Source organism: Balaenoptera musculus, chromosome 6 (genome assembly GCF_009873245.2).
Source record: "Balaenoptera musculus isolate JJ_BM4_2016_0621 chromosome 6, mBalMus1.pri.v3, whole genome shotgun sequence".
NCBI lineage: Eukaryota > Metazoa > Chordata > Mammalia > Artiodactyla > Balaenopteridae > Balaenoptera > Balaenoptera musculus.
The window spans coordinates 88,530,529-88,543,108 of NC_045790.1; positions in this window are offsets into that span (position 1 = coordinate 88,530,529).

Sequence of the window (12,580 nt, forward strand, 5' to 3'; positions counted from 1 at the left end):
TTCACCATGGAGTCCACTATGCACGTGGAGAGTTGGCATCTGATGACTAATAATACTTTACATTCCACCAGCAAAAAATAGAGAAATAAAACCGAATTCTCACAACTTCCTGGGAAGATGACGGGGCATCCAGTGCCTTTTGCTGACAGGCCCCCTCTCACCCCACACACGGCTGCACAAGTCACCATGACCCTCAGTAACAGTTGCCTGACTGCCTGTTCTTTCAAACTAGAAAGGCCCACCACATCAACTCCTCGAGAGAGCTAAGTCCTTCTCCTCACTTGCCTGGGAGTCTGAAACCACAGAAGCCAGGCTCACCGAGAGAGGCAGCCTGGGCTATAAGTTGATTAACTAAAGTAACAAGCTGGAAGATAGAAACCCACTCTTAAGACCATCACTCTCCTTTTTTGGTGGAAATCGAATCCTCATATTAAACTGTGTTTATCATATCTCTGTTAACCAAGAACCTTTTTTCTCTAAATTGCTGGTATTTATTTCAGTTGTATGATACTAGAGCTTAATCATGTTTACGCAGGTGAATGCTTTGTGGCTTTATTACTTACAGGAAAAAGCCCCATAAAATGAATTCAAGTGTGTACGTGGCGGGGGGGGGGGGTGGTTATTAGCTCCGGGTCCTGCCTTTGTGACTTTTGCTTGGTGGAACTCTATACTGTGGTCTAAAATGGACTACTTCCCCTTCCCTGGGTGCAACTCTATGGAAACAAGCTATAGCCGGCTTTTTGCCCATAGAAAACCATGTGATTAAAACCAGCTGAGAAGGTGGGAGGGGTGTTGAGCAAACTAAGTGAAGGGGATTAGGAGGTACAAACTTCCAGCTATGAAATAAATAAGTCATGGGGATGTAATGCACAGCATAGGGAATGTGGTCAGTAATATTGTACTAACTTTGTATGGTGACAGATGGTTACTAGACTTTTGGTGATCTATTTGTAATGTATGTAAATGTTAAATCACTACGTTGTACACCTGAAACTAATATATTGTCTGTCACCTATACTTTAAAAATTAAAAGGAAAAAAGTAAAAAAAATTAAAAAGAAAAACAAACAAAAAAAAACAGCTGAGAAGGTAAAAAGCCAATTGCCCATGGCAAAGGCTTAGTAGACGCTTCCTAAAGACAGAGAAGCTCTTTCCTACCACCTTCAGCCAAAGCATGTAGTGAATGCCTGCTTCATGGCTCAGGGAGGTGGTGGAGACCCTACAGTCCTGGACTCAAACATCTCCAGCGATCTGGAGGTTAGGAAGGGGTGAGCAGTGACAGTGTGGTCAAAGATGAAGAGCCAACAGCCTGTACAACTGGCACTACTTAAGTTTATAGCCCTGTGAGGCAAAGACAGTGTCTTTTTAAAACTTATCTATCAGGTGCTCAATGGAGCATTGTGCCAGTGTGGGTAGCTAATTAATAAGCTTTGTTTGCTGATAAATGGAAAAGCATTCCAAGGTCATATGCATCACTTGAGAATCCAGGAGGACCTGTGAGTCAAGGTATGAACGTGAAGGTGGTAAAGAGCCAATACGTCCTATGAAGTGCTCTTGTTTTGGGCAAAAAAAGACTGGATACACTTTTCAATAGCCAATGATAGTGACTGTGTGCTGCCAAAATAATAAGAAAACAAGGATTAAAACTTTTCAGCCAAATTGAATTTTCACAATTAAGTATCTTTAGTAAAGCAAGGTATATTATGTTCTCTGCAGGTGGCTTTCTTGTCATTTCAACCCTTTAACAAATGATTCTAAAAGCACCTTTTTAAAAAATGAGATATAATTGCCATATAACATAATATTAATTCAGGTGTACAACATAATGATCTGATACATGTGTATGTTGCAAAATAACCACCACAAATAAGTCCATCACCATACATAGTTACAAAAAATTTTTTTTCTTGTGATGAGAACTTTTAAGATCTACTCTCTTAGCAACCTTCAAATATACAATACGATATTATTAGCTATAGTCATCATGCTGTACATTACATCCCCAGGACTTATTTATTTTATAACTGGAAGCTTGTACCTTTTGACCACCTTCACCCATTTTGCCTACCCCCAAAAGCACCTTTTCTAAAACTGAAAACCAATTAAAGAGGGGGGAAGAGACCCTCATTCAAGAATTTGGCTCAGCTGCCATCCCACTAGCATCTGGGATTCAATAGATTAATTTGCCCATTTTGATTGGAAGATGCCTACAGAGAGATAAGGTGTTTAAGTGCTTAAAACGGCAGCTTTTATTGGCATCCACCAGAGATCAGCGGGAGAGAGCCATGCTCTCAGGCTGCACCCATCCTGCTCCTAGAATAAGGATTCTCAGCCAGATTTAAACTCCTCAGTGCCAGCTAAGCATGTTATCTCCGCTAGTCCCACCGCGTTGTAGAAATGTGGAGATAGAAAGCTGGGCAGATGGCTGTCAGCAAGACCCCGCCATGCCTTAGTCCTCTATGCCAAGGGGTCCTACAGAGAGAGAGTGATGGTTCATTGGATTGAATTATAAAGGAAACTCAGAAAGTTATTTGAAAATGTAAGTGTAACTTCAGTTCACCAGACAGGGAAGTCCATCTTTTTCTTTCCTTTTTTTAATGGACAATTTCAAGAAATAAGGGAATAATATGTTATAGACACATTTGAAGCTCCTTCCAATTTTACTTCCTTCCTTCCCCTTGCATTTGGTGTCCATTAATCCTATGTATTTTTTTATAGTTTCTCTACATATGAAAGTGTCCATAATCAATAACTAGTATTGTTTCATATGTTCCAAACTTTTTGTAAATGGTAACATGCTGACATTGTATACATCATTCTATAACTTGTTCTTCTTGCACAAATTATGTTTTTTGAGATTTATACATGTTGATAATGCAGTTCTAATTCATTCATTTTCACTGCTTTATAGTATTCCACTGAATGACTTGGCTTACTCATCCATTCTTCTCTTGAGGGACAATTTCATTGTTTTCTATTTTGGATTATCATCATTGTTGTTGCTATGAATACTTTCCAACATGTCATTTTATGCATACGTACAAGAGTTTCTCTAGAACGTATGTCCAAAGTGGAATTGCTTTGTAATCTTGACTTTTCAGGATACTGTCAAACTCAACCAATTTACACTAACATCAGCAGTAAATGAGAGTTCCTGTTGCTTGACATTTTTGACAACATTGGATATTATTGGTCTTACTAATTTTTCCAATCAGATAAATGTGAAATGACGTCTTCTTGTTGTTTTAATTAGTATTTCCCTGATTACCAGGGAGGTTGAACATCTTCTCACTATCTATCAGCCATTCGGTTTTCCTCTGCTGGGAATTGCCCAGTCATACCTTAGTTCACTATTATATTGTATCATTACATTGTAACATTTGTCTTTGTTTTAAGTGATTTTTAGTAGTTAAATGTTCTGAATACTAATCTTTTGTCTCTCTTTGAGTTGTAAATGTCTTCCCAGTGTGTGCCTTGCCATTTCACTTGTGTTTTCTAATGTACAAAAGTTTTGTTTGTTTGCTTACTTGCTTTTATTTTTTATTTTATTTTATTTTATTTGGCCACACCGTGCGACTTGTGGGATCTTAGTTCCCCCACCAGGGATCAAAACCAGGTCCACAGCAGTGAAAGCCCAAGTCTTAACCACTGCACCACCAGGGAATTCCCACTTACTTGTTTTTAATATACACAGATTTACCTATCTTTTCCTTCATGGTTTAAACTTTATGTAGCTTGTTTAAGAAATCCTTTCTTAGACCAAGTTCATAAAGATATATAGCAGAACATCTAAAATTTTTAAAGTTTTGCTTTTCAAATTTGTCTCTAATCCATCAGAATGTATTTATTTGTTTATTTAGTTAGTATGTTGAGAGAGGTTTTTTTTTTCATGTGGTTAACTAAATGTTCTAAGCGCCATTTATTGAATAGTCCATCTTCTCCCAGTGACATATCACATCAGTCCTCCTATATGCACAGGCCCTGACCTGTTGTTCTCTATTTGCCTATTCCAGCAACAATACCACATTGTCTTATTACTACAGTTTTATAAGAAGTCTTGATATGTAGTAGGGCCCCCACCTTATTCTTTAAAAATTTGTTATTCATGAACCATTGATCTTCCAAATAAATTTTAGAATAAGCTTGTCAAGTCACACACAGAATTCTAAATACACTAAATATTTACTTAGTGTATGTAAACATACATACACTGAAAATGCAATAAGAATTTGATTTGGGTCACATTAAATATATAGATTTGTGCAGAATTGACAGCTTTAAGAATATAGAGTCCTTTCATCCATGAACACAATGTATCCATCCATTTATAAATGTTTTCTTAATGTTTTTCAACAAAGTGTTATACTTCCCTTCATTAAAATCCTGCACATCTTTTTTTTAGATTTATTCTAGGTTCCTAATGTTTTTGTTGCTACTGTAAGTGGCATCTTTTGTCAAATTGATGTTTGTCCTTTGTTGGTGGCAATGGGAATAAATTTGATTATTATATATTGCCCTTATTTCCAGCTGCCTTCTCTTAAAAGTGTTAATACTCTGTCTGTACATTCTCCTGAAATTTTCTTGTACACAATAACATTGTCTTATATCTTATGCTTTCTTGTCTTACTCTGCTGGCTAAGACTTGATAAATTGAATGTTTAATAGAAGAGCTGATAGCCAGAAAACATGTTCTGTTCGTGACTATAAAGAGAACATTTGAGATCTGGGGAAATTTTAAATATTACCAAATATCACAAGTATTGCTTTCTCCCCTATTTAATGTTTCAGAATGTATGGAGGGTTTGTTTAGAGCACAATAGTTACACTCTAGTCTTCTCAAAAATCGCTATACACCAACTATTATTACCAGTTTTCAGTATGCCTATTGCTGAGCTCCCCGCACACAAAGAACAAATAAAAATTACACAGATTGTTAATTTTTGGCAAAGTTGGCCAATTTCATATTGTCCTCAAATGCCACACTACACAGACTGAAAGCATACATAATCATAAATCTCAGCAGGCTGAAGTTGAGACATGCCCCTACCCCCCAAAAACTCTAAAACTATTCTGCATTCAAGTTCTGAACTGATTCGCTTTGAGGCCTTTAAAATGTATTTGTTTGCAAAAAACAAAAGTTCATTGTTGGCATTTGGAGGTGGCTTATTAGTGGCTGTGAGAAATCAGGGTTAGAACTTGAGGTAGGAAGAGAAAAGGAAAGTTCTTAAATTTTAGTGCCTTAACCCAGTAAAATTGTCAGTTCTTAATACAAGAAACTACTTTGTTCAAGAAAGCCAGTATAGTCATGAGGACCTAGGACCCCAATAACACTATTCTGGTAGCTATTCCTCATGCTAATGGTCATCACTTTTCTCTTCCCTACAGCAAGAAGCAAAGAGTAGCAGTTTTAAACCTCACCCCTCTACATCCTATTCAAAGATTAGGTTACAATTAAAAGTAGATTTTAAAATCTACACCTTAAAACATAATTTCAAGTATGCTGCATTTTAAAGACACTTCATTACAAAAGTTAAAACTTAGAAAATTAAAGTAGAACATTTATCAAATCAACAAATAAGCTTTTACTTTTTCAGGATGATTTACTGCAAGATTTAAGAGTCCCCTCTTATTTATTGGGTCTTTACAAAAAAAAAAAAGTGAGACTAAACATCAGCCACTGCCACCTGCAAACTAGAAAATAAAGTTGCTCCTACATGGTTGGGAAAATAATTCATCTTACAGAAATTTAACAAACGAGCTATTTTTTAGGTTCTCATTTGATAAATCGACAATTCAGAATTTGTGAAGCAGGAGCAACAAGCTGCCGAACCTGAGAGAAGCCTCTAAACGCGCTTGACTGTAGTTTATTTGTTTTGTGGTGTTTGCTAGTTCAGGAACAAAGTGGCAAAAACGGAAAGACACCACCGCTTCCCTACTCTGCCCAGCTCAGGACAGAAAGCGCGCGTTCAGCGTCCAGCGGTTTCGGCGAGGAGATCTCGCCGCTTTAAGCCGCGGGGGACCCTCGGGCCCGCCCACAAGAAGGCGTGGCCGACCCGGTTTCTGCTGGGAGTTGTAGTTCTAGGCCCAAGCGTTTCTTCACTCTTTTCTTCCTACCTCCACCGCGTCCCGCCGCCTACGGACTTCTGAAGCTGCTGTGGATTTAGCCCGAGGCACAACAGGAGATAAAAGGAGAGGCGATGGGCTCTGTTCAGTGTTTGGCCGCAGCGGCGCGCATGCGCAAGCCGACCTGCTCCACCCGCACCTCTCCGGGCGCGTTGGGGGGCGGGGGACAGAGGTAGGGCCCTAGGCCAGTTTGAGGTGGTACGGCTTGCGGGAGTGCGGTTGTCAGCAGGGAGATAAGGGGAGCTGTCCGACTGTCTTCTCGCCCTACCTCATCCTGCCGTTCAGGACTCTCCCATCTCCTGCCCTTGTCCAACGTGCAGAATTGCAGCCACACGCACACCCGCCCTCTCCCATCTCTCCTTGGGAAGCCTTTCCCTGCTGTGTTGTGAAATCTGTTAGAGCCTCTCAGCCAAGGCCTTTTAGCCCGCCTGGAATTCAAACCGCACCCTCCCTGCCAAATCCATGTCATGTGAGGCAGCAAAAGGCTTGAGGCACAGGCCCCACAAAGCAATACCCTCGGCAGGTCTCTGAAATTTACAGTCACCCCGCCCTCCTCCTGCAAAGCTGGAACCAGCTAGGTGATAGATTAGATAGATGGATAGATAGAAAGATTACGCATTTAAGTTTGAACAGGGCTTTCATAGCTTCCTTTACTCTGGAAGGTGACATCAATACACGAAAAGACACCGAGTGACCCAAGAACTCACGAATGTAGTTGGTGACAAAGCCTCAGGACCACAGCCTCCAGGAGTTCTAAATCCACTGCTTTTTCCACCACTTCACAAATGTCTCACAAACAGCTAAAGGAGGTAACCAGCTGAACCTGATGCAAGTTGCCTTTCCGAATGGTCAAGCTCGGGTTCACCACAGCCTCTCTTAAATTAGTGAGCAGTTGCCCTCAGCAAGTGAGCCCTCCAGCAAACAGAGGATTTTGCTGAGGGAGATGTTTAAGATTAAACACATACTTTGTGCTGGGCTCTGGAAAGATATACATCACATTTTAGCTTAAAAGGTGCCCTTCCCCAAAGACAGGTTGAACCATAAAGCACCCTGTATTTCCCAGAGGATAGCATTAGGCATGCTACGTCTTGTTTGTCTGCCTTTCTTGAGAGTCTGCAGCACTGGTTTGTTCACCATGGTGTCTGCGGTGCTAACACATGGTGGTCTCTTGGTAACTGTCCAGTGATGACATGCATGACTCCAGTGTCTGCCATTCAGGTCTGTGCTCAAAGTCTGTTGGCAGAGGTAGAGATGAGAGTAGAGACGCAGATTTACACAAAGCTTTGGGACAGGAAGGAAGAAGCATGTAACTGCCTGGAGAGGCCCCTGAGGCTGCATGGAGGAAGTATCCTCTAAGCTTTGGAATTGCCCCTCATTGACTTAGCAGATGGGAAGTTATCACACCAAAGCCTCTCTGTGAGCTTTGCCTGACAGGGAAAGGGACTGATTGTTTAAGAGCCAACCAGGACAGGAACACAGATGCTACCCTCTTCCAGGTGGTCATCTGGAGAAGCTGTGCTTTCCAGGGACCCTGGCTTTCTTCAGACATCTTTGGAATGCTCTTTGTGGAAATGCCTTTTGAGTTTTACAGCACATTCTTTTGGACCTCCTCAGCACTGGAAGGAACATCTCGTTCCTTCAGGGATTTGATATTTGGGAACAGCCAGAAGTTATTTAGGATGAAAGTCTAGAGGATGAGGAAGGCAATCATGCTGCATAATAGATGTTGAAATTTGGGGGAAGGTGTTTGTTTGTCTGTTTGTTTATAGGGGTTCTCATCCTGGTGTGTGTGGAAGTTTTGAGTGTATGTGTATTTTCCTGAGGGATCATGTCTTTAGCTTTTATCAGATTCCCCAAGGACTCCATGATTTAAAAAAGATGAACAACTACTGCTATAGAGTTATGAGATCACTTCTGTGGCCTGTAAGCTCCTCGGAAGGAGAATCACATGGAAGGAGAGCAGAGGGGGAGGTTTCAGCTGCTCCTGGAATTTGATGTGTGGTCTCAGTGGGTTCCAAAGCTCCCGCAGCCTTAGTGCCCCCACATACAAAGTGGAACAATAGCAGCATCCCTGGACTAGACGTGTAATGCAAACTTCCCAGGTGACTCCTTCAAATGACAGCCCTAATTGGGATGTGTGTTACTGCTGTTGTGCTTGTTCAAGGAAATCATCCTCCTGATGTCAGAGCCAGGGATCTCGTGACAACAAACAGGCCAAATCAGAGAGGGAAGTTGGAGGCTCAAAACGCAGCAAGACTTGCTGAGAATAGTACAAATGGTCAGGGAAGGGATCATCAAGAAGGGGGAGCCTGGGAAGAGGGAAGAGGGTGCTGGAGCATCACCCTGTCAGGGGCAGAATCAGCCCAGATAGGCAGCGCAGGAGGCCAGAAACAAGGATTCTGCCTTAAGAGTGAAGGTTCTGGTAGAGAACTCAACCTCCAGAAGGGCCACTTGGAATAAGCAGAATGTAAGCAAGACATTTATTTGGCAGGGACTGAGCTGCAGGCAGCAGGAGCCCCACTCTATGAACTGGGTGACCTGAGACTAGGTCAGGAGTCAAAGCCCTCAGGATTGGTCCCAAAGCCTGCGCTAAAGACTGTGACTCCAACTGTGGGAGCAGAGAGCCTGGGGGGCAGCTGGAGCTGGGAAAGCTGAGGAGCCAGTCAGAGTCAGCACAGCCTAGGGCTACTCTTCCCTCCTGCCTTCACTCCCTCTCTCCCTCCCTTCCTCCCTCCTTCCTTCCCTTCTGTCTTTCTTCCTAGTCTATGTGAGAGGGAAGAGATTTTTTTAAAAAAACACCAGATGATGCCTTCTGACTTTAAGGAGGCTTGCAGGCTTGAGAGAAAGATTTCCCACTTCGGAGTAAATAGCTAAGTGCTTAGTTGGGCAGTAGAAAATTAAAATCCTACAAGGCAAATAAGATGAAGTTAGTGTTAGTGTGTCTGGTGGGATGCAGGGCAGGGAGGGGGGCGTCCATAGTATTTCCCTGCTTCTCACATTCCACGGAAAGAAGAGAATTTCCAAGTCACTTCCCCGAAATGGAAAAGTATGAAGGAACTCTCCGGCTTCTCCCTGCCCCAAGGGAAGGGGTGACTTACCCGCCTGGTGACTCTGCCCCTGCCTTTTCTCTCTCTGTGTATCCTTTTACAGCCAGCCTGTCTACAGGACACCTGCATTCTGTTCTGCCGTGTGAGTGTGGCTAAGCCAGCTTTGAAGGGTAGGCGAAGATCAGGAGGGGCATTTCAGGAACCCAGCTGGCTGCAGGTCAGCTTTATCAATAAATAAAGCTGATATTTTGATCTCCAGCGGTCTGCCTCCTAGTCTTATTTCTCAGTCACTTCCAAACTCAGAAGGAGAAAACAGGCATGTTGCTTTTTGGCCTCCCCAGCCGCCAACGCAGGGCAGAGGCTTTGGTATAGGTCAGTCTGGAAGGAGGAGCCGGGTCTAGTGGTCAGGCTGCATTGGAGCCTCAGGGCCCTTTCTGTCACAGGGCTCTAAAGCCATGTGATCTGGCGGCCTTAAAAACAAGTTTGGTCTCCTAACTTCAAAAAAGTCTGAATCCCCAAGACTGAACCTTGAAGAAGAGAGAGGAGTGAATGAGGGCTATCCCTGCTGTGTTAATTTGTACAGTGGTCAGAGTCAGGGCCAGACACATGGCATGTCTGGAATTAGACACACAGGAAAAGCTGCTCCCATAGGCTTTCACTACTCTCTTCAGTTGTATGTATGTGTGAGCTTTCTGCTTTTGGCTCAAGCTGTTTTCTCTTCTTGGAATTCCTTCTCTCCATTATTTGCACCTATCAAAATCCAAGAAGAGGAAACTTCTTCCTGAGGAATGCTGTTTCTTCCTAATTGAATGCTTTTATCTTTCTGGTCTCCTAACAAGTTCCTTGACATTCCATTCTTCTAGCTGCAGGGCTTCAAAGCCCTCCACAATCTAGCCTCCATCTCCAGTACATCTCGACTCTTGCTTCTTATTCCAGCCAGGTCGTACAGCCGGCCTCAAATACCCTTCTCCCTCTTTACAACTACCTGGCAAAGTCCTTCATCCTCTAATATCCCCTCCACTGTGTTTCCCTCAGATTTCCCTAACCCCAGAAAGAATTAACTGTCCCTTCACCCTCCACCTTCTGATTTCACAATTAACATTGGCACCTAACACACTGGATTGAATTTTTTTGTTTATACGCCTATCACCTGAACTATATTATGGGTTCTTTTTACCAGAAGGACCATGTTTATTTCATCCTTGAGCCTGGAACTTAACAGATAATAAATGTTAAATAAATGAACGAATGGAGGAATGTTATCGTTTGTTTACATATGTGTCCCTCCCACTTTATTATTAAGTCTTTGAGGTTAGGAATAGTGGGTCATTTATCTCTTATTCTTAATAGCTACCTTAGTGCCTGGCTTATAATAGGCACCTAATAAATATTTTTCATTGAATGGATGAATGGATGAGCAAGTAAGGTCTTTTGTAATATCTCCAACCTGATATACCCTTTCCCTCCTTTGAAACCTCAAGCACTTTCTTGTGTTTCTCCTGTGACATTTTCTTTAGCTTGTTCTTATCTTCGTGTCTAATTCCCCCTACTCAGTAGTCAGCTCATTGAGGGCAGGAGTTGAGTCTTACTTCCCTTGTTGTTCCCTGTCATGTCTACAGCAGTGCCGGGCATATAGCAGGAGCTCAAAATTGAGCTTTTCTGAGAAAGATAAAAGTACCTGTTATTCAGAGCCCCTGTTCCAGAAACAAGATGCCCAAGTACATGAGCTACACACATTGGGTCATCTAAGCCACCGCTTCACCTCACACACACTTAGTGTTGCCAACTCCTGGGTGATAAGAAATCAAAGTTGAAAAGACCATGTTGTTTCAATATTGTGTTAGCTGTAATTCTCTGTACTAGTAGGTGCCCAGTAAATATAATTTTCAGATTAATAAAGGCTATGAAGCCCATCAAAAATGAATGAGCCCATGGGCTTCCCTGGTGGTGCAGTGGTTAGGAATCTGCCTGCCAATGCAGGGGACACGGGTTCGAGCCCTGGTCTGAGAAGATCCCACATGCCGCGGAGCAACTAAGCCCATGAGCCACAACTACTGAGCCTGCGTGTCTGGAGCTTGTGCTCCGCAATGGGAGAGGCCGTGACAGTGAGAGGCCTGCGCACCGCGATGCAGAGTGGCCCCCGCTCGCCGCAACTGGAGAAAGCCCTCGCACAGAAACGAAGACCTAACACAGCCAAAAATAAATAAATTAATTAATTAATTAAAAAAAAAAATGAATGAGCCCAAGGGTACAAACGAGCAGTTGAAAGATGAAAAATCACATCAGCCGATGGAAAGGCAAATCCGTGCATTCCCCCTCAGAGTAATGGCTTAAAAAGAATTAAAAAGCATGTTTTTCTTCATAAAAGGCAGAGTGCACTGGAAGAATTTCAGCTTCAAAATGTAAAAGTCCCTCTAATTTCGCTGTAACTAAATAGAGGAGAGCAATCCTCAAGATTAGAAATGGTTAACAATTGTGGGGATTTTTCATCCATTTGTTTTTTGCGTGGGCCTTCACTCCTCTTCCTTCCTCTTTCCTTTTCTCTTTCCTTTCCTTCTTTTTCTTTCTTTCAACATATTTTTATTGAGCATTAACTATGTCCTTGATACTCATTTTTCTAAATGCTTTATGTTCATAATCTCTCATAACCCTATGACAACTCCGCGATGGAGGTATTAGTATCGTCACTTAAAATGTGACAAAAGCTCACATAGGCTCACAAAGGCTCAGCTTAGTTGCCTAAGGCTTCACAGTCAGTTGCATAAGGCTTCCCAGGTGCTGGGATCATAATTTGAAGCCAGGTTTCATAAACTCTGAAGCTTATATGTTGTTGCTTAATTCCTACATTATAATGCTTCTCTATACAGTTCAATGGTTCTGTTCTCACATAGCTTACAGACAACTGGAAGACAGAAAACGTAAATCAAGTATAGGGTCAGAGGTTAGCAAAGGATAATACTGGAACACAAAGAAGGCCATCTATGTCAGGGGGAGAGTAGGAAGATCAGCAATGGCCCCTCAGGGGAGGGTTCATGAATTGAGAGCTGAAGAATGAGTGGGAGTCCACTGGATCAAGCCAGGGGTATCACCTAGACAGAGATACAGCAAGTGAAAAGACCTAGGGGGTGGGAAGCAGCCCAACACATTCAAGAAACTGTATGTATTTCTTTGGGTAAACATCTTAGTCATTCTGTTTTCAAAGCTCTGTGTGTATGTGTGTGTGTGTGTGTGTATGTGTGTATGTAACTCACAGTGGCCAATTGTCTTTGCTTTTGTCTAAAAGTGCTGAAGTGTGAGGGTGAGTGGTCATTGGAATGAATTAGGGTTTTCATGTTGATTTCAAATGCTCTTGAGGGGACCAGTGCGTTCTCATGTCCAAATGACATAGTGAAGTGGCCAATACTATGTGCC